This window comes from Lepisma saccharinum, chromosome 28, assembly GCF_977018435.1.
Source record: "Lepisma saccharinum chromosome 28, izLepSacc3.1, whole genome shotgun sequence".
Lineage (NCBI taxonomy): Eukaryota > Metazoa > Arthropoda > Insecta > Zygentoma > Lepismatidae > Lepisma > Lepisma saccharinum.
Window position 1 is genome coordinate 35,591,968 of NC_139256.1, and position 23,869 is coordinate 35,615,836.

At 37.2% G+C, this 23,869-nt stretch overlaps 1 protein-coding gene across 1 annotated transcript in view; it reads right to left on the reverse strand.

Moving 5' to 3' along the window:
* The window catches only part of LOC145980804 (uncharacterized), a 54,270-nt gene extending 31,171 nt beyond the window's left edge, over positions 1–23,099 (reverse strand). The window contains exons 1-2 of the mRNA XM_083113895.1: positions 23,025–23,099; positions 5,022–5,238 (exon numbers count right to left, since the gene is read on the reverse strand). The gene's annotated coding sequence lies outside the window, so the exon portion shown is untranslated. The remainder of the gene's footprint in view (positions 1–5,021; positions 5,239–23,024) is intronic.
* Positions 23,100–23,869: the final 770 nt, after the last annotated feature.

Here is a 23,869-nt window from a genome sequence, read left to right on the forward strand (position 1 = left end):
ATATGAGCTGGAACGTAAACAGCAGTCGACTGTATGGGTGTTTCAAGATGAACCCAATCCAACAAAAGTTGCTCGCGCTCAAAGCACATCGAAACAAATGGTCGCCTGTTTTTTCGGGAAAACTGGTCATGTGGCAACTGTGCCTTTAGAGGAACGTGGAACGATCAACTCACGAGAGTTTCACACCAAAGAGACAAGATGCACATGACACCAGAGTTTCACACCGAAGAGACAAGATGCATGCGACACTTATTTCTTTGCTCAGCTTGCATGCATGGTACCCATACAATTGCCTTAATCAGTTTATTAGTAGCACGAAAAAAGAAACATAACAAGAGACATTGTTACATCTAAATATTGTTGTAAAATTTGTGCAAGTTATTGGAACTCGAGTGAGGCATGTTGTGCATGAGAAACTCAGAAATAACATGCACTGACTTCAAACTGCATACGCTAGACTTTCCAGCCTGAATAAAGCGAATACCTAAACACTAGAGAAATGGTCCTCAACCTTCGTGAAACCATGTCCCAGTTTCTTTTTAAGTCAATGTTCTTAGCCCTAGAATTTTCCTCGTAAATACCTTTACAGTATTTAAGATTTTATGCATGAATTAACATGTATCTATGAAATTAAATATTGATAAATAAGTTCTAAAGAGTAATAATAGATTGACTACGTGTGTAGAATTGTTGACAAATATAAAAATATGAATGACGAAGTGGTAATGTTGTCTCCTTGTAATTAAGTGATGCCGGGTTCCATAACCGGTTGCTACGTGCCACCACTCGAAACCCCTGGACACGGAGCAACGAAACGGCAACACTCTGCTTCTTGCTCCGGCTGGTCAGTTGGATGCAAGAGTTCTCACTCAGGGATCGGGATTAAGACGATCCACCCATTCCCTGGAAGGTAACCACCGACATGTGACGAGTCATCGTAAATAAAACTAAAACCAAGTAATTTAAGTTTAGAAAGTTCAAAAACTTTAATACCGACTCGCACGCGTTACATACTTATTTTCACAGTTTAAATAAATCATATGCTGAGTCCTGTTCTCTCGGAGGCAGTGATTAGTAACATTTTGTCACGACAGAAACCGCGCACTGCCTCTACCTTAGAAAACAAGACCTCAACTGCCTCTCCAAGCGTGAGGCGCAGCATAACAGATTGTTATTTTTACAATGCTATCAACTCATAACATAAAAATATCACAAGAAGAACTGATAATTTATGTAGCATATCAATGTTAATTAGCGACAGTAAGCTAAAGTTCAGGTTGGCAACAATTAAAATTGCCTACGTGGAAGTTTTTACATCGCCAAAAAAAAGTAGCGTGGTTCCCCCACTCCTAAAATTAACAGATAATAGGAAAACGATATATTATTGAAAGTGAGGTAGTGCTTACATGTTACAATATTTAACTAGGTCAACAAATAGCGAAACTGACTTTATAAAGCAATTCTTATTTGCCCCTGCACATAAAATGAATAAAGAAAGATTTAGTATATGAATTTATAACGAAGATTAAAACACTTTGATCTTGTCTATTGTTGAACAAAAATTGATATTAAGAAGAAATATATATATAATATGCACTTAAACAACACTGGCCGCGGTGGCTCAGTCGGTAACTACCATGCTCAAGGTCCCGGGTTCGATCCCCGGCCGGTTCAAATCCGGGAACTTTTCTAACGTTAGAAGCGGCCCCGGCGCCCACCCAGCGTCGAATAACATGGGTACCTGGGGGAAACCCTGGTGGGTCAGGGGCATGATGCTGATCACATCACCCCCATTCACGACCGGATCAAGAAAGTGTGGAGCATTACCCCCACACCCCCTATACGCGTTCATGGTGTGGTGCTATGCACAGGGGAGCACTTTACCTTTTTACTTAAACAACAACATTTGTATTAAAGTTAGAAATAATCCTAGCCATCTTAGATTTAATGAAAACGTCGCATATACTAATTAGGTGAATTAATGTTGTAAAAATACGCGAAAAATATAATAGCAAAAGATAAAACATAAATACATACATGAGTTATGAAAACAATTAAGTATAAATACTATAATGCAAATTATTAACTTAAAAGTATAAGAATAAGATATTTTCCAGTGCAAATTACGATGCAATTTGGCTAACAAGGCGGTCGTTATACGGTGGATGCACATTGTGGCGTGGGTCCCACTTTAAACTGTAGGTCGAGTTCTGATAAGTATATTTGTGCATAAAATGGACTTAGGATACGAAAACTCACAACTCAAATACGATATTGGGATTATGTCAGTTGTCAACCACTTTCAGCAGAACCTTTCGCAGCTCAGTATAGTGGATACGAGGGCACGGTATCGGGTCGCGGTCCGGCGGTTGAGAAACAGTGCACTAGAGTACTTTATCATGTTGAATTGAATTGAATTGAATTTTAAATTTTGGGAGCGTCAGCACTTAGGCTATTTTGCTCCCGTCACATTATACGGGGCCCAGCCCCTTACCATTACAAAGGACAACTCTAACGTTGCATAACTAAAAAATTTAAAATGTTCTGACTGCTGTTAAAAGCTGAGGCTGTAAAGGGGCACTCAGCACACATAAGGTCAAAAGAACAGGACAATACAAACAAAAATATACTGGTCATGGGGCCAGTCGCCAGAGCCTCGTTAGTCTTCACTTCAGTCCAGGGTGCACTAATACTTTATCATGTTGACGGATCTATTTTGGACTAAAGTGCCTCCATATGATGGCTTTTTCAAATAATCAGTCACATCATAAATGGCAAAAACACGGCCTCTTTACACGATGTTGAAGGCAAATTACAGCCATTAACTGCATCAAAAAACTTGATAAAGCAAAAAGAACGCAGTGTTTACATCTTACTACATTGTGCATATCAATACTTTATTATATCAACAAATTTGAGCTTCAAACACGTAAGGAATCTGGTTTGGCTCTCTTCTAGAGTCTAAATATAGCTTGTTGGGATTGAAGCATTCACTGTGCATACGTGAACAAACTGAGGTGACGCGATACACAGTATTGAGAAAATGGCCCAGTCCGAGAGACACGTAAGCGACATGCGACACGTGCAGCTTGCCATGTCTCTTCGGTTCGAAAGGTTGCATTGATAACTGAGGGTTCGCTTCCAAGCATCTCATGCCGCATGTCAAAACATGATCCCTTTTTCTAGAGTATTTAACTATGTATGAGGCCCACAACAAATTAAAAAAATCTTGCTTGTGCTTTTCTTCTTTGTTCAAAACGCTACTTTCAATGCACTACTACTACTACTACTACAAAAAACCTAATTCAAAAAATCACGAAGTAGACGGCAGCAGCAGTCCATAACCATGGAAACAGTATATGAAAGCTACTCGCAAAGAATCATGTAGGAGTATGCAGAAGGGAAAAATCGTTCTCCAAAATACTTGTAGTAGTAAGACTCTGAAGTAACCGTTAAAAGACAAATACAAATTGAGTCATGTAAAAAATGCATTTGTAGAAAGATTACTGACTGTGTTATTAAATCAACTGATTTTAATGATAATCTCTTAAAAAATTGGACTGAGAAAAATATTTGTGCCTTGAAACCCACCCATAGACGTCAGCTGAGTGTAGTGGAAGCAGCAGAAGGATGTTATTAAGTTGTCGGTTAAACATTTTTATTACATAAACATGCCAAATGTTTACATATGTAACGTTGTAACTTAGTCAATAAACACTAGTCCCAACACTAATTAATATTAGGGCCTCCCCGATGGCGCAGTGGTAGCGTCGTCGTCTTGTAATCAAGGGGTCCCGGGTTCGAAACCTGTTGGAGGCACATAGTGGTTCGGATTCCACTTTCAACTGTAGGTCCAGTCCCGATTAGCCTTACTGTGCACAAAGTGGACTTAAAACATCAACTCAAACCAAACTAATTAATATTTTAATATTATTTAATAACATAACTTATTAATATAGGTACTACTTCCGTATAGTGGAGACACCTAGAAATAATTTATTTTGCACTTTTTTACATTGCTAACATACAATTCTGTATTGCGGAACATTTCTTTAGGTGTAATAATGAATTTCTAATAGGAATAATGTATATTTCTTACATTTACGAGTACTTACTGTTCTTCCTTTTCTCGGTTCTCTAACACGCAATATGGCGATAGCATACTGGTTCATCGTGCGATGTGGCAGTGTTTTGTCGATTTGGAGTGTGAATGCAGTGTTTCAACCTTATTCACCGAAAAATACCTAATTTTGTGGCTGGATTGGAAATTATGCTAATACCTCATTAGGTCCACAAACTATTGATGTTAGCCCTACAAACCATTGCCGTTAGCCCCACAAACCATTTCCGGTAAGGTTAGGTTAGATATATATTTTCCCAGAAAAAAAAACATGAATTGGCATTGAAAATGATAAAAACTACATTCCCAAACCTCAACAACACTACAGAAAATGATTTCCGTAAGTACTTTCTTCTGTAAAAAAGTCCGAAATCCGTCTCCACTAAACGGAAGTGTTACCTTAATATAACTTGCAATGTATGCATGGAAATTTGAGTATCATGTAAATACTCATTGACTAGTGGTCTGTCCATAATTATCAATTGGTAAATACTGCATTATGTTTCTAATGATTATAGAAATATGCCAAATGGAAATTTTCTTAAATATGTTTAGTGTTCTTTGATTTTACCCCCCCCCCCCCACTAGAGTTATCAGTTCACTAAGGGAAAGGTAGGATATGCGGTTCCAAAATGTAAGACTAAGTCAAAATATAGGATGCAAATCATTTGCTGTAAATAACATACATTAATAGAACATGCTATTAAATAATGTAAAATGAAATTATATGTGTGAAATACATAATTTGTGAGCGACCATTACTTGTTTGAACATTTTATTACTACATAACTTTGCTTTTATAATCTCATTTATTTTACTTGCTTGTAAAATTGTAATTATAAAGCAAAACAGTAGTACAATGAAAACATAGGATACATACAAGAAGAAACAATGAACTTACTTGTAATATGCAACACAATCAACAATGCCTCGGAAATACAACTGAGGATGAACAACGCTGCTCTCCAACACACACACATTACTGATCTGAGAAACAACTGAAGATAAACTATTCCAGCAGCCTTCAATTGCTGGTTCTAATTTCAGATCCTTTTCTGGAATTCCTCTGAGGAAAAACTGGATAGTGTTGTGAAACTGACTTCCATGATCCAGAAGAGCTGTAAAGATATAAAATTGACACTTTCAGTTTTATAAATATTTATTTATATATATATACACACACATATATATACATATATATTATCTGACCCATGGTCAATTTGCAGAAATTGCAGCCATCTTGGATTTTTCAATTAATTTTTTGAAAAATCGCATAATATGGCAATGTAATATGTCATTTTATATGTTCTTGACACCCAGAGTGCAATAATAACATATAAATCGCATTTGGAGAGATAGAAATATGAGTTTTGTAGAAATTTAGGGTAAAATTTAAAATGCTGTTCTACTCTTTTAACGTTTGTACATACGTTTAAGAACACTACATTAATTCATTTTGTTTTTCCATTTTGCGGAAAAACTCCTGCCTTTGAAGAATTAAAAATGAAAATAGTTGAATTAGTGCAATTTACATCCAAGTAAAAGAGAAAAGACTCTGATGAAGCTTATGTTTGTTTGATACATAAATCAAAAGAACGAGAAAACTTATGTGGTACAGACTTTGGAGGACAGAAATTTTAAGAACCAAGTGGTTTGCTAAATGATGGTGTAATTATAAAAATACACAACTTTTTCTATCATGCGACCTGTATATCGAAACGAGTAACTAAATATTTTGATCAGTATCCTCTGCAATTGATTCAAAGAAAACAGACAGCTCTCAAACAAGAAAACGCACTTTAAGGGCAAGTGGATCAAATTCCATATTGACCGTATGTGTGGTATGTAATCAGTTAAAATAGAAGGGAGAAACACAACTTTTCCAAATTTGCAAGCGTGGAAGAGCGCAGGAATTTCTCTAGATGTAGATTTTGAAATAACTTCTACCGTTAGTGATGTGCCAAGTGTTTTGCCTTAGGTACAATATATCAAAACAAGAAGTGCAAAGCCTCTAACAAAACTCAAAGTGATCCTGTATCAATACGAAAGAATGTAAGGTAAAATAAAATGTCGAAGGGTTGAATTTTCAAAAAATCTTCGTAATGAATTTATGAAGCAAAAGCACAAACTTAAAATTTCCAAGATATTGAATCTATGGTCATTGCAAAGGTTTTCATATCCAAGGGAAAAACTACTTTCCTAGCTTGCCTATTCGTTCAATATTTATTACAGTACGTTTGTAGATAAAGGACAGTCTACTGGTGTTCTTAAGGAATGTACCAATAGACTCCGTGAAGAAGGGAAAACTATGACTACAATTTGGATGGAAAATTTCGTGATAAGTGCGAAACAAAGTCAGTGATGAAGTTTGAGCAATTTCAACCACCAGAGGGGAAAAAGTTTCTACAAGAATTAGCACAAGCGATTCACAATTTAAGTAAATCAAGAGAGGTTGAACCTTCAAGGACTCTATTGCTGCTCTGATATTGTCCTACGCCAAGATCAGATGTTAGCAAACAGAACTATCATCACAGCTGAAGGACACCTTATCCCAATTCCACATTCATTAAAGCTTGAGATTCTCATACGTGATGCTACAGACAGTTATCATAGTGAGGAAGCTACACTGTCAGGTATGCGTGGAACACACGGCCTCAAACACAGAAATACAAGCTTAGCACTTGCTTCACTATTCTAAAGTAAAGTGAAGATGTACGATTTCTAGTAATTTTATGTCAAATAGTGATTTAGATACAGCATATGACATTAGAAACCAGAAAGGGATTTGGAACACGGGTGGTTTCTCTCGCTATTTCTGAATTCCTTTAATGTGTCTCAGCTTGACTTCCCTGAAGCAGTAGACATACCATCAATACATTCCCTTATGAGGGAATCATATCACTGGATTTACTCCAATCCGTCCATACAGAGCAACACAATATGATTCCATACATTCAACCACGGTCAACTTGCAAGATGTTCTGTGTCAGTTCAATCAAGAGGTTTATTATGGCGTGATGAAGGAGTATATCACATATTTGAGTTAATTAAGCTTCTTCACCTGCAAAAGTCTTAGAATATCTCTCTTGGCCTAGATTTTATTTGCAACAATTAGTAACCTCGTGTATTGAACTGTATCTCAAAACCAGCGGAAGTTTTGAAATTCTTGTAGAAAATTGAACGATGGGTGCACGTTCAGCTTAAGGACATGCAATGGACATCAATATGCTCAGGCAGTTGGAGCAATTCGGATGATTATGCACTCATAGCAACACTTCAGCAAAGAGCATTTTAGAGAATTGTCAAGATCAAAGTATTCAGGGATGTTTTCAATTATTCACGTGTGTAATTCAGCCTCAATACACGAAGAAAATTATTTATTGTGTGGAACAAAATATTGTCCATATTCTGGTCAGTAGCACAATTAGGGAATTCTGACTTCAATCAAGGATTTTGTCATTAGAACCCGTTTGTCTGTATTAGCACCGCTTCTTTTTTGATACCTCGCTTGAACAGACAGAATCGGGACTTCCGTGTACACAGTACTTATAAGAAAGTGCTTCCCACTTCTCTTTGCATTTGATATAATTATGCACATTGGTGTACTTCATATTACAATGATTGCTTGAAACTCAAAGAGGAGCACCCTGGGATACATGAAGACTTCAAGGCTCGTCATTTCACCGTCCATTCTAACAAAATATTCTGCAGTATTGCCTTAGGTCAATCATTAGAGCAACATTACAATAAGCCAGTTAAGGGACAAAGATGCATAATTGGAATTTGACAATGGTGCAATGTGCAGAGCAATTCATTGCAAAGGTACTTGCCTCATCTAGATAAACTAGTGCCGAAGTGCAGTTCCAACAATAAAACCAACCAAAAAAAAGGTTAACTTTTCAAAAATTTTTCAACCGTTTTCAAACCTACTCTTCCACACAAAGCGTCCATATATAGATGAATGTGCTGGAAAACAGCCCAACACTGGGTCCTTTAATTATGATTATATAGAAAAGACAGTACTTCCAATCCTATTATAACATAACATTTAAGACCTCCTGATTTTGCTCCACCCTGTACATGCCAGAAGTACCTATGAGGTACGGTATGTCCTTGCAGATTTTGAAACATCAGTTGCTGTACATTTTTCAAATGCAAAACAAACAATTTATGTTTAAATGTTTGATTGAAATGAAAAATAAAGCACAGGGAAACATTACATTTTTCTTCAGTCTTAACGTTTCCTCCATTAAAATTTAAAGGTTACATTCCATTTATTCTTATTTCTAGAGCATAATCTGTGCTTTTTTTAAGTTCCACGTGCTTGAAACTCTATAAAATGATATACTATTCCCCATATTACTCCACATTTTTTTTCTTCGAAAATTCAAAATGGCGGAAATTTCTAGAAAATGACCACAAGTCAGATCATGTGACCAATTTTTTTGTATGCCTACATCTAGTAGAAATCATATAAACAAACACAATTTCTGGCTCTCAAAATCCCAACAGAACACTTCTAGCTAGCTACTAGACTATCATGCTTTGGGCAACGAGACGCATGCAGGTTTGAGTCTCTAGGGGGTGAGCATAACAACTTTTCTCCTGAGATTTCAGCCTGTGTATGGAACTGGTGGCCACCCACCATCGTGATGAAATTGGGGAGCTACGAATGAGTAGCGTACACCAAACCGGTCCTGGAAACCCACGACGATGACTGGAGGTTCATCATGCTGACCACACGTCACCTTATTGATCTCCCATCTCGGCAGTCGGTAGTTCGGCTCTAGCCCTCATGGGCTGTTACACCACATTATACAGAACAAAATTCCCAAATTTGTAATCAATACTAACTAACACACTTCTTACTATACTTGTTTTCAATTGAGCTTCTCATAGGAGTCCATTTTTCACATAATTTCGAGTTTAATCACAATATAATTTTCTTTTTCTTTTGCAAAGCAAAATTATTTTTTAAAGAAAATATTTGTCAGTATTACTGGTAATGAAAAATCATTTATTACTAAACTATCTTTGGTGCAACATTACAATGCATGAAATATTCATGAATATACTGTTAAAATGGAATACAGTCCAAATTAATGAATATAATTTCTTTGTGAGGTAGAGTCCAGCGCAGATATTTCTGCCGTGCAATGCGCGAAACAACTCAAGAAGCAGTGTTGCTAATGGAGCAGATAGAAAAATCGCTGCAGTGCGCCGATGCACAGCTGTTACGTACAACAATAAAATTAGAGAATTCAGGTCTATCTAACGTTGAGTTTTAAAACGTCATGCATTATACCAGGACTAGGATTAATATGTACTAACAAGTGGCTTTGTATGTAGCTACATACATATGGACTAAAAATTCGCAAAATATGAACTAACACATAAGTAAAATTACCAAAAATGCTGCAAAGAAGACTTCTTCATACGATTCCTTATTTGAGTGATTTCAAACAAAATAAAAAAATATATAAATATTATTTTTCATTGCATTAATGCACTGGTGGCATTCTAACTTGCACTCCCAAAACCCGTATACACTGGTATGGAACTGCAACGGCAGATAACAACATGCCAACGTGTTAAACCGCTACAATTGCACCATAACACTCCTCCTCAAGCAGTATTATTATTTCCTCTCTGAGATCGGCGATAGTCGGTTGCCTTTGTTGTACATTTACAAAGGATGCCGGCTTCCACAACAATAACAAGTACATATACTGCCACTAGACGATAAGCTGCACGGCTTTTTCTTTTGTTATGAACCAGGGCCGGTGCTAGTCATTTTGCCTCCCTGGGAGGTGGCGGCAGATGCCGCTCTATTTCAACCTCCCCCCCCCCCCCCCGGTCATTACGCAGGAACGGAAAATTGAAAATCAATATATTCCTAACTAAAACATCAAAATATAAAATAAATAATGAGACTTCTTATGCTATTTCCATACTATTCAGCGCAAAAGAATATCTCGCTCGATCACAGTTTTCAATAGGCTTATTTTTTTCTTCTCTTCAAATTTTGCCGCTCTGGACGATGGCACGGTTCTCCCTCCCCTTCCGCCGGCCCTGTTATGAACTTGGTCACCCATCAAAGCATGGCAATTTTAGCACAGAAAACAATATGTATCGCATTAAGCAGCAAAAATGACAGCCTCCTCTATGCAATTTCTACAAGCACACGTGCCGGAGCCAGAGTGAAATGATGTTGGAGCCACATAATTTATTTATTTTGAATAATTCCCAAATTATGAAATATGAACAATTTGTGAATTAAACCTGTTGAAATATGTAAAATTAAGTATATTTTCCTTAAATATGTAAAAGTAAGTATTTATTAAAGTTATTGGGATGCTAACACCATGACTGGCTTCCTCCTTCACGAACTCGTGCACGTTGCTTAGAATTTCCCGAGCTTGGCTATGCAAGGTTTTTGATTTCAACTTCGACAGAACTGGAGGCATTATGGAATTTAACGTTCATTAGCAAACACACACTTTTACATACACACACGCAATACACGCACACAACGTCAAACCGTTCAAATACTTAGTATAAAATAAAAATATGGTGCTTCCAATCCAACAAAATTCACCGCCACTTTACCTGCCTTTCCCCTTCCGTGACAGAAATAGTGCTTCATTATTACAGTTGGCAACACTAGTTACTAGCTAGCCAATGAACATGCACTGCATAAAAGAAGCAACCACTACGCCGTGCTATATTGCCACATTACCGTCCCTGCCGAACTGTGGGAACCGCGAGCTGGAGCGCTATTCAATTGTTTTCAATGATGTTTGCGCGAGTGTGTCCAGGAATGGAATGACAATATGGCAACAATAGCGAAGGTTTTCGAGCAGGGTAGAACACGTGATGCTAAGAGAGAGGGAGACTAAACGAAAATTCGTTTCTACGCAACGGCAAATTTATGTGTGATGCACTCTATTAGTGTACATTTTTCTACTTTCAAAAAAAGTTAACACATTAGTCGTTATTAATTTGTGCATTATATTTGAAATATTACACTGGAGAAAATTCACTACAGTGTTGCAAAGTATGGACTTACAAAATTTAATCATCTGTATCCGAAGATTCTATGCCGCTCTAATTGGTTTCATTAATTGATGTGTTGATTATGAGATAAAAGATAATAAAACAAAATTTGGATTGAAAAAAAAAGAAGTGTGATTATGCAGTGAAATACTGTAACTTGAAATAACATGAAACATAACGTCCTTAATATAACCTGAAATGGTTCCGGAAGTTTCACTTGGGGTGATTTTTAGAAATAACTTTGATGTATATACTGTAAAAAATTGAACAGTAACATAAGTAGGTTGAATGTGGCCCCAAAACTTGATTATAGCTTCAGCCCTTGTCCCAACACAAGACATTTTGGTTTTGCAATGTCTGAATCAAAATTAATTTCCTTATTGAGTTTGGGAGTGCAGTCCATGCCCTTACCCAGGGTTTTTTTAAGGGGAGGGGGCAGATCCGAAAATGTGGAACAAAGACACAATCAGAATTGTCATTGCATTGATTGATTAGGTTATTTTACGTTGCTTTTCTGGTATTTTTGCTAAACGCAACGATGAAAATTAGTTATGATATGATGAAGGGACATTCATAAAGAACACCCTGAGATGGACACCTTGAGTCATGGTGGTCGGCAAAATACTGTCGCGGAGAATTAGATGTGACCATCAGTGCTATGGTAATATTGCAGCTAGAGCTGAAAGTACAATTGTAGAGTTGAAATATTATGGTCCAAAGTAACAGAAAAAAATCAACTCATGGGTACTTGCCCAACCTGACAACCAGGAACACAGTCACTTACATACTAAGGCTTTCACGAGATGTACAGCTTGGTGCTTATTGTCTAAGTCAATTCACAGAAGTTTTCAAATAGTACCATGTTCTAAAGAGTAACGATGTTTTCAAACTTCCTCTAAATGTTATACCAGAATCATTGAACAGCCATGATAATGCAGTGTGTAGAAAATATTAAATTTATAAATTAAATAATACGTATCAGTAAGGAGTATTAAAATAAAGAACATGCCTAAATGTTTATTAAAAAAGGGGGGCATTTTTGCATCACCACTGCAGTTCAAAAAAGTCAGTATAGTCATTAAAATGAATGTACTATCCCGACTAAATTGCGACATCTGGTAGCTTTGCATCAATGGTTATGCAACTAAAATTACTCAATACTGCAGACTTCTGGAGCATGTCTCTCTCCAAAATGCAAGACATTTATGATTTTTTCCAAATTCCTCCCAGCCGATGAGTGTAAGACTAAAATGTGGGACATGTCCAGGAAAAAAGTGGACAACAGGTAACCCTATCTAACACCTACTAAAATATTTTATGAAGGGCCACTGTATGGTTTTTATTCCCCTTATGCCTCACTTTTTCAGATGAAAAATGCTGGATAATACTCACAAGTAGTTGCATGTTATATTCAATTTAGGACACTCTTTCTGATACTTTTTTAGATCATTAGGTAGGCCTATGTCTAATATTCCGAAAGATCATCAAAAGAATTCAGAAGTCAGGCCAGTAGAAGTTGTTATTAAAAGTCTTAGTAGTTTTAATAATCAATATAGGCCTATGTCTAATACCCTTGAAGATCATCCAATAAATTCAAAAATCAGGCTTGTGAAGTTGTTAGTAGTAGCTTTAATAATCAATATAAGCCTAATGAAATTGTAACTCTTCTCTGGAATATCCAAGGCTCCTCAAATAAATATTCTATTGTTGAAGACTATGTGTCTACATTGAATGCAGAGTTCTTATGTATAATTGAGCACTGGCTACGTCCCAGTGAAATTGATCTTTACGGTTTTAAGGGCTACAACTTACATAGCAGTTATTGTAGACCCACAGAAAACATGGAGGATGTGCTATTTTCATCAAGGAAACCTTTTCTCATAGGCCTGTTCACAGTGTAAACAGCATGTCTATTGAAATGGTATTTGAGGTTACGGCATCTTTTCTTGTAGACATAAACACTATTTTAGTTGCGGTATATAGGCCAAATGTTGAGTGTAAAGATTTTAAATTATTTATTGATAGAATGCACAACCTCATAGAACATTTATGTAGAGACGACGGCAATTTAGAAGAGGGGTGGATCCATTTCCTGAAAAAATGGGATAAAGCCGGTAAGGATTATGCAGAGTTCGGTTTTCATGTCACCGCCGAAGTTTCTAGAGCTGCAGGGGAAGAATGTGAATTTTCATTGGAATGGTGACGTAAGAGTTGAGGGGAATCAGTCCCATGGAGGGGAGGTAACCTTCAACTCTGCGCGTGAAGACCGTTACCAACAGGCTTTGCCTCAATGTCTGAAAGGGGTTCTTAGGCAACACATGGGACCTGTTTTTAATCTTTTAGTTTTTAATATGGGCTTTTTAAGAACACAGGAACTTTTACCTTGTTAAAGCTGGAAACTTTTATAAGTTTTTTTTACTCTTGCCTTCAAACTATATAACACTTTTTTACGTGACACCATGTTTGGTGTCTATATATTAATGTGAACCTGAAGGAGAAGGAAGTACTGACGTCCGAAACGTCGTTTGGATAAATTTATACTCACTCACGTAAGTTGTGAAATTTTAGATACTAACGTATTTTTATATTTGATAGTGAGTAATATACACTTCCTCATTATGTCAATATTACTGATATTGTTCGTTTGTGACAATAAGAAACTATGACAAGAGTTCACATTTAATTAAAAGAACACTTTATAATAAAAAATTAAGGTAGTTAATATAAACCTATCAGACCACCATTATTTAACTATTCCTAGTTTAAGGCAAGCAGAGAAAACTGGATTCTTAATGCTTTACTTGCTTAGCAATGTGTGGTTCTACATTTCCAGAACCTAACACCAGTGACATATTTTGAGGAGAGTAATACTACAAACAAGGATTTTAAAGATTAGAATAAATTATTGTAGGTCTAACACCTAATATGCCCCAGTCCATAATGTCTGCATAGTGTATTACTAAAAAAATTGCTTTCTTTATGTCAATTACAGTTTTTTTTTCATGACTCCAAAAACTCAAAATTCCACAAATGGCCATGTTTGAGTCCATACTGAAAAAAGGATGCATTCCTAATCAAATATTTCTATTTACATACAACCTGTAGGCAGGTCTGCACATAAAAAAGTTAGTAAACTGTCATATGCAGGAAATCACTCTAACTCGTTTATTCTCTACTTTTTTACATTCGTACTTACCTATTCTGCATTGCAAAAGATTGTTTAACAACGGATTTAGCTTTTTTTCAACGAAATTAATATCTATTGTCGACATATCGAGTAATTATTTTTCGTTCTTTTCTCGCTTCCTGAACACTCAAAATGGCGGGAAAATCTTGACTAGCATTGTATTTAAAATGGCAAAGCAGTGTTTCAACCTTCTTAACAGAAAAATTCCCACATAGCCCCAAAAACCATTCTGGATCGTATAACCATCCACCAATAGCCCCAAAAACCATTCACGATACCCCCACGCACCATCACGGTAAGGTTAGGTTAGGTTGCTTTAGGTTGGGCAATATAGTCAAAAAACTGTGTGTTTGGAAACACTTACTGGGGGATTGCGTCATCAGGTACTAGCAACATCCGGTTCAAGTACATAGATGGAAATGCAAGCAACAGTTTTCTTGCATCGGATGGACATTATTATAGAAAAATACATGATTTAGCGGCAAAATAGTTTGAAAAATGCGAGAAAACACTTGTACGAACTTCACAGAAACTCAATTCTGTAAGTACTTTCTCCTATAAATTTTAAGAAATCCATTTCCCGCATATGACTTTTTTTTACCAAAAGTTCAAGTCTCAGAGTAAACACCTGCATTAAAAAATATATATGGCTTAAAAAATTCAATTCTTCTACTGTTACTCAAATACCCACCTACATTTTAGCAGTAAAGATAAGAATTTGAGAAGAACCAACTCAAATATCTTAGAAAATATATTTTAATGGCTACAAAAGGAGTTTTACTCTTGGTCTCGAGCTCCAATATTTTTAGACAATAAATGATGGTCAATATTTGATGAATTTCTTGTGACCAAATAGCTTTCTCCAAATGTAGGGTGACCAGGTATTTGTTGACCAAAAAGAGTATAGTCTATAGGTTGAAGGTGCCCATGCACAAAACATAAAAAGAAAACAAAAATAAGGGTGGCTATTTGTTATTGCTTCTATTATAGCCCCTATAAAATAGGCCTACACTCGGCAGATTCAAATTACTTATGGGTCTAATGTAATTAGCTAATTACAAATACTTTCTCGCCAATGGGCACCATCATTCATACTTCTGGAATGATTTTGCTTTCTTGAGTATGTATAAATCGTTCTTTATTGTGGTCATGTCCACATTGAATTTCACTTCCATTACTTGTTCGAGTGTTGACACCAGGAGTGTACCTTTTTCCTCTCGCCAATAAGTTTTAATAACACTGAAAGAGTTTTTCACAATCAGCATTTGTACCAGGCAGAGTAGAGTAAACAAGAATTTTATAAGAGGCACAATCACTTTTAAATTTGACCCTGACTTACACTTACCCATCATTGTTTCTTTTCTCCCCCCACTCCCCCAATCTTCAAGATGTTTTTCAACGGCTTTGAAATTGCACAGTAAGTGTCAAAAATATCATTATCATTAAATTCCAATGAATTGAATTATGTTTTGCTTGTTGATGGATATATGAAAATGACTCTTGGAATTGTTCATAGGAAATTCTTGAGTCAAGGAGTAAACATCTTCAAAAAAACGAAGTGACCATGTTTCTAAGTATTTTACCACTTCACAATAAAACTTATTTGAAACAGAGAAAGCATAGCCATTCCTCCTTTATTCTCCCTTCTTTTACAAGTTTCATAAGTAAACATTTTGCTGAGAATGGGAAAAAGTTCTGTTCTATTCTGTAGAAGTTGAAAATATTGAACAGAAACTTCAATTACTGTTATATCACACCCTTTTAATTTTTAAAATAGTATCATTAAACAGGAGTAGCTGTGCATGCAGAAAATATAGCCATGGTTCACTTGTATCATCTTGACAAAAATTGACTATAGCAATTGGGACATTTTTCTCACTCAAAAAATAGGCCTTTATCGCTTCATACTGACGTATAATTAAAGTAAAGAGAGGAATCTTATCTTTGAGTGGTATAAAAGACCCTCATAATGACACCCAATAAATTCACAGAACCTTTTCAAAATGATTGTATATTTTGAAAACCAAGTTCTCAACATCTATGGGTATTATTTTCACACAAGGTACAGAAATTGCATTCTGTAGAATATGAGCCCTACAACCAATAGGCAAAATATTTTTTTCTAATCTGCACTCCAACTCTCTGTGCACATTTTTATTTCCTGATGTTGTCTTGTTTATGCTACCAAAATTTAATGGTGCATTGTCTGCTACAAATCCAACAACCTTAGTTTCCAAACTATATTGACTTACTGTATCCATCAATACACTTGAAGAAACTATCCAACTTACGTGTCTCAGAAACCGATGAACATTCTGTGTGTGACTTCGATTTTATATGTTGTTCAATATCATATTTACCTTTGTTTTTATGGAAAAGATTATTTTGGGGGATTTTTGCAAATTGAAAAGAGTATAGAGTATATGAACCTCTAAAAGAGTATGTCTGGTCACCCTATCCAAATGTGAACTACAAAGGTCGGTCAAAAAGTAACGCACAATCCACTGTAGCTCAGGAATGGTAATGGAAATGAAAATGGTACCAGTTTCATAGATCGGAGACAGATTAAAATCGGATATTTTGTGTTTCGCATGGTTTGTACTTACCAATTGTTTATTGCTGAACATAGTTCAAAGTGCCATTATGCTTTTTACACGAAAACAAACTCAATTTTTCACATTCTGAGTGCTTTTTTTTTTATTCCTTTCTTCGCTTCTGGAACACACAATATGGCGGGCTCATCTTGACTCATGTTGTGGGTATGCAGTGTTTCAACCTTCTGCACCGAAAAATACCTACTATCGTGTTCGTCACCGGTGGAAATTATACATTATGCATGGGTAGCTGATGGATAGCCCCACGAACCATACACGGATAACTCCACGAACCATTCACAGATAGCCCCACGAACCATTATGCACGGTAGCTGACCGATAGCCTCACGAACCATTCACAGATAGCCTCTTGAACCATTCACGGATAGCCCCACGAACCATTTCCGATAAGGTTATGTTAGGCAAGCATAGTAAAAAAAGGGGGGGTTGAAACACTGACAGGGGCTTACGTCATCAAACGTACGCAGCATCCGGTTGTCGTAGGGCAAACAAATGAAAGCAATGGCAATTTTGCGTCGGTGAGATATTTCTCTTGAAAAATACATGATTTCCCGGTCAAATATATTCCACGATGAAAGAAAATACCTCGACGAACGTTGTAGTAAGTAGTTTCTTGTGTAAAATTAAAGAAATGTGTCTCCGATGTATGAAACTGTTACCATGAAAATTTGTAGGTAGAAGCATTGGTCCTTTACCAACACCTAATTTACGAACAAAGAGGCCAGAATTAAGTGCAACGGACATCAAATTGCATCACGATAACGCACGACCGCATGCTGCACTCATTAGTTCTGAAGATTGGCCAACTGGGATGGACAGCAGTGCCACAACCCCATACAGTCCTGACCTAGCACCATCGGATTTCTATCTGTTTGGACAACTGAAGGCTAATCTGCGTGGGAAACAGTTTGGAGATGACGAGCTCAATGGTGTGTGAAAAAGTGGTGTAAAGACCAACCTCAAGAGTTTCACGAATGTGCATTCGTGTCATGGAAACAAAGATGGCTGCAGTGCAGTCAAGCACTTGGATCATACATTGAGTAACATTTCCAAATGACCAAAGCTTCTACCTACAAAATTTTATTTCCCTAGTCCATTCCCGAGCTACAGTGGAGTGTGTGTTACCTTTTGACCAACCTTTGTATTTGTTACCTCAATCATTTGCACACTGCCATCAAAGCATGTGTACATTTCTTTTTCCGCATGATTTCTAACAGCTTCGTCAATGTTAATTATTACTTTCCGCTTATATTTCTTATATTTAGTCAAAATGCCCTTTTGTAACCTATTAAAAATGTATGCTGAATGAACAAAGAATTAGTTGTTCTGAGCTTTTGACCAGGTGTTGAGAACATCATATGGGGCTATTTTCACCAGCAAAAGTAATTAACTGAATCATACCACAACGTTGTCACCAGAATTACATGACCAGGTGTTGGGAAGTATTTACAGAAGTAATTTTAATGCTAACAGCCCTAAATCTGATCTGCCTGACCTAACAATGAAAGCATTTAGAAACTTAATACTCCTTCATACTTCATCATGGAGTTTTGGACTTTTAACCACTGTTAATTTTTACAAAATTTTTCCCTCTAGTAAGGGAACGCATCAATTTTCACAGAATGAACAAAGAGAGGCTTCTCTCCCAAATAAACCACATCAACAAGAATTTATTGCATTCTCTAGAAGATCAAGACTACAAACGAATAACAAAATCAGTCCAGAATACACAACAGAAAGTTATTCACAGACAAAAGGAAACACATGATAGAAAATTCCAACTACTAACCAGACAGACACAAGAAACCCTCCCGCACAAAACCACTGTTCGGAACCTTTCAAACTACACATTGTCGCAAGAAGAGGAAAGGGTACTAAGCAAAGGCCTCAATTTCGCTCTCCCACCCAAGAAATTTCCCGTACTAGACATAATTTCCTCAGCAGAAAATGCCACTGCAAAAATGCAACCTGAACAAGCTGAGGAACTCAGATGGGAGATCAGAAAAGCCATCGAAAAACCACCACAGCTCTCACACAATAACATCACTCAACAGGAGATAACTGCCATCACAAACCTCAAAAAGAACAGAGAGATTACTATACTCCCAGCAGACAAAGGCAACTGCACAGTTGTACTTGACACAACAGCATACCAAGAAAAACTCAAACAGTTAGTTAACAATGATAGCTACACCCAACTAAAAAAGGACCCTACTCCAACAATAGAAAGAAAGGTACAAGCAACTGTAAGAAAAATGAAGAAAGACATACCTGAAAACATAAGAAAGAAAATCAATCCATATTACAGCAAACCTCCTCACATGTATGGACTACCAAAAATTCACAAAAGCACACACACCACTCCGTCCTATAGTTAGCACTAGGGACTCACCATGCTACAACCTGGCAAAATTTATACTACCAGCACTTACCCCCCTCGCATGAAACACAACAACACACATAAAAAACACAGAACATTTCATTCAACGCATCCAAGGGATACAACTCACTGGACAAGAAATTCTAGTCAGCTTTGACATAGTTAGCCTGTTCACCAACGTACCAATAAATGAAACATTGCAAATCATACAGGAGAAACTTCTAGAACATAACACCACACTAGGAAATCTAAAACCCGAACAAATAATGGAAATGCTCAACCTCTGCTTGACCACTACATACTTCCAAATAGACGACATATTCTACCAACAGAAAGAAGGCATGGCCATGGGATCTCCTCTATCTCCTATAGTCAGCAATATCTATATGGAACATTTCGAAGAAATAGCTTTAACCACACACCACCTCAAACCGTCCACCTGGTTCAGGTACGTAGACGACACTTTTGTAGTCTGGCCACATGGGGAACACACACTGCCCATCTTTCTGCAACACCTAAACAGCCTAAGACCCACAATCCAATTCACCATGGAAGTGGAAAAAAACAGAACTATACCCTTTCTAGATGTACTAGTTACAAGGCAAGATCACACCCTTTCCACAAAAGTGTACAGAAAACCTACCCATACAGGACAATATCTAAACTTCCTCTCCAACCACCCCAAGTCCATAAAAACCGGCATAGTAAAAACACTCGTGCACCGAGCTAAAACCATATGTAAGACCGAACAGGATCTTACCAATGAAAAGAAATCACTCTACAAAGATCTCAGAACCAATAACTATCCACACAAAATAATAAACCCCATAATATGGACAGAAGAAACAACAAAACCACTTCCAAAAGATAAACCACTGGCCACGATCCATACACCATACATAAAAGGAATATCAGAAAGAATCCAAAAAATAACCAAGAAATATAACATCAGAACTACATTCCATTCCAAGAACACACTCCGATCCAACCTGGTCCACACAAGACCCCACACACCCGATATAAAAATGAAAAACGTAATCTACAGCATCCCATGTGAATGCGGGAGGGAATACATTGGCGAAACATGCAGAACACTTGAAGCGAGGGTGGGGGAACACAAAACAAACCTTAGGCTGGGATACTTTGAAAGATCCAAACTAGCGACCCACGCCTGGGAAAACAGTCATAGAATACAATGGGATAAAACACAGATAATAAACAGGGAAGAAAATGGCTACAGCAGAAAATTCAAGGAAGCATCGCATATGACAACAAGAACAGAACCGATCAGCCAACCCAGCCTAGAGATCAGACCAATATGGACACCATTAGTCAGAAACTTTTTCAAAAAAACAATAGATGGCAGCACTACACCAACGCATCCACATGTCATACATTTACCCACAGAACACAGCAGAAACACTAAAGAAACAGTGAACTAATTGTACAAAAACACAAACTCCAAAATCACTAACAACAACGGGGCCAGAGTTCACAATTCAGACACTATCCCTCCACACACATAAGATCTCACGTATAGTCTCCTTAGACTATTCATACATATTGCACCCAACCCCACTTTACGTCATCATGCAATCCGGGGCAATCCAGTCCCCGGAGATCAAGGTGGAAACCTAACGGTGCCACACGAAGCCTTGGTCGTGACCTCGACGTGGTCATTTGACAAAGTGGAGCCTGGGCCACTCAATCTACCTGGCACTTTTTTCGTATATAAAGTTCCTTGTGACTGCAGACGCGGTGGAGCCTAAGTCACCTTGAGCAATCCTCCTAGGCAACCATGTATGTAACATAACAGACTACACGCTACCCTGAAGATGGAGGCAGATTCAGCCTCCGAAACGTAGGTAATTTTTTTTTTTTTTTTTTTTTTGTAAAAATTAACAGTGGTTAAAAGTCCAAAACTCCATGATGAATAAATCACCACTGATTAGCTACAAAGAAGAATCCTTCATACTTGCATCATGTGACATATTAGAAGTACCAGCACCTTGTGGTATTTTTCCAATTCCAGGGTGTGCAGAAAAAAAGTGCTAGTCATGAAAACAAAATAAGTGCACACTACCATAAGATTGATATACATCAACAAATAAAGAATGCACACATCCATGTAGCAGACCAGCTCAGGTTGTGGAGGGGCCACATTGTACCCCCTTGAGAATCATATTGATTGGTGTTTTACATAATATAAAATTGGTTCTAGTATGAAAAAAAACAACACAAATAACGGATATATTTGATTCCAATGTATGGCCCACATAAGTAAAAACCTGCTATTTTGGAGTAGGTCTACTTTTGACGCATGTATGCACACTTGAATAGTAAATTATAATGCTGAGAACATGCCAAACCTTTTTCACAAACATACAAATGGGGATAGAAATATAGTTCTGCACAAAAAAAGGCAACAGTATGGTATAGTGAAAACACATTTCTTCAAATTCACAGGAGAAACTATTTACGGAACTGAGTTCCTGTAGACTTTTGGAAGCTCGTGGAAATGTTTTCTCCCTTCGTTCAACTTATTCGGCTAGTAAATCATGTATTTTTCGACATTAATGTATCTCTGATGCACGATAGCTCTTGCCACCATTACAGTCAACTACGCGAGTCAAATGTTCCGTGCATTCGATTATGTAACCCCCGGTTAGTGTAACAACCACACGGTAGTTTTACAAGATGACATGCGAGGTTTTTTTTTCCAATTTAATTTTGTTTGCCTAACCTAACTGAACCTGACCTTCCGTGAATGGTTTGTGGATCAATTTTCGCTTAAAAACCTTCTGTGAATAGTTTGCGTGGCATTTTTCGGTTAATAAGTTTGGAAACACTGCATATCAGCTGACGATAGACAACGTGAGTCAAGATTTGCCCGCCATATTGTGTGTAACGAAAGTGCATGAGCAACGAACAATAAATACTTGCAATGTGAAAAATTACGCTTTTTTCAGTGAAAAAAAAGCATAATCCCACGTTCAAAAATTTTCCGCTATGCATAACAGGTAAGTACAAATGTAAATAATTAGGAAATAAACGAGTGAAATGTGCTTTCACTATACCACACTGTTACCCCCCCCCAAAAAAAGTAGTAATCAGGAAACCTGTTTCATATGTTCCTATAGACATTAATAGACTTACATTCATGCAGATAAATACGCGGCTATGAAAATGAAATCGGAATTACCAAAACGGAACCTGGGTTTGTAACTCCACACATTGCATAAAACGGATATAATTCCCACGTGATTACAACATAAAAATGTAACTTATTAGGATGTTTACAACATGAAAATGTAAATTTTTATTTGGATGTTAGCAGCATGACTAAGGCACACTACATACATAGATTAGTGTACTTGTAAGTTTTGCTGCTTTTTTCTCTATGATAATTCAAGTTGCAGTCTGAGACAAGAACCAAGATTCTCATCCTCTGATCACAACTTGACCATCTCTGTCTTGTTTATAAACTAAACATACAAGCAAAAGATGCATATATCAGGTGTGCCTATGGGTCAACTTGTTTTTTATATGGGGACAAGTTGACCAAGAACAACCCTGTAAATTGTTTCTTCGGTTAGGAACCAGGGAGAAGCTCGAGCAAAGAGACCAAGCCCCTCCCTGGTAAGGCACCTAATAAAATTAAATTACCTTCAAGAAAGAAAACAGCCGCCAATTACTTGCACAGGCTACATCCTTAGAGCACAGATTACGTCCTTACAGTATGGACAATTCTTCTTCTTCTTCTTTTTCATGACCCTGTCAACAAAAAGGCCGACTGCTGCCACGCACGTCTCAGCAGTAATAAGCTCCAAATTTGCTCCTGCCACGTAATTCATCTGCTAAGAGGATGTTACGAGAGAAATGCAAGTTTAGTGGGAATGAATGTACAGGTAATTTAGAAAGCATTTAGCGATATTATTTTAATGCTAACGGAACCTAACCTAACTACTAGAGCATTTAGGACCGGTTGCACCATCTCCGCTTAACGTCTTATCCCCCACTTAACACCATTTTGCGGTTGTTCAATGTCCGCCTAACGTTACCTAGCACTTAAAGTCCCGTGTAACGTAAGTGGCGGTCGGGGCTCCGCCTAACGCGTTAAGTGCCAGGTAAACATGGAAAAGCAGTACACTGTGCAGTCAACAGATACGTGCAGCACCTAGTATAATCTGTGTTTACACTTTTATAGTTGATAAATCGACAACAACATCGCAATACTCTATACAACCAGTTACAACGTGTGGGTATTCCATTTCCGATGTCCCTTTCGACTCTACTCTACGAACCACGGTCTGATGTCATGTGGATACTGTACAGCTTTGCACGCAAACACAACATTGTAACATAAACAAACAGATACTTGGAATGTAAACAAACTTTCTCATAACAAACCAAATAGGACCCCTGGCAAGAAATCGCTCATAGGCGGTGTGTGCCAATCAAAGAAGAAGGAAGGAATGGCAAAGTCTCGATCAGCTGTTGCAAATTGCGAA